The following is a 410-nucleotide window of genomic DNA, read 5'->3' on the forward strand; positions in this document are numbered from 1 at the left end:
ATACTTTCGAAAAGTTTATTTATTTTCGATAATTATTTTCCTTTGTGTTACTTTTAAGAACAGAAACATGTGTCCGTTGTAAAAACAGAAAATGATTTCGTTAATCAATTTCAGCACATTTTGAAGAAAAATGCGTAATTCCGTCCGTCGACCCATCCATCCGTCTGAGGATTAGAAATCTCACCAAGAACCACATTTAACGAAAATTGATACCGATGCTTTTAGTGGACCTGTGACTCGTATTTCATTATTTATTATTAGATTGCATTATTCCCCAAGGCAAAGCTATGTGTTAAAAATCAGCATATTCGGGTAACGCTATTTATTTATTAGAAGCGTAAGCTAGTGGAATTTTTCGTATTTGACCTTTGTTTTATCCTTGTTACCTTTTTTTTTGTAAAGTAGGTTAT

The sequence above is a fragment of the Photinus pyralis genome, unplaced genomic scaffold (genome assembly GCF_008802855.1).
Source record: "Photinus pyralis isolate 1611_PpyrPB1 unplaced genomic scaffold, Ppyr1.3 Ppyr1.4_LG4, whole genome shotgun sequence".
NCBI lineage: Eukaryota > Metazoa > Arthropoda > Insecta > Coleoptera > Lampyridae > Photinus > Photinus pyralis.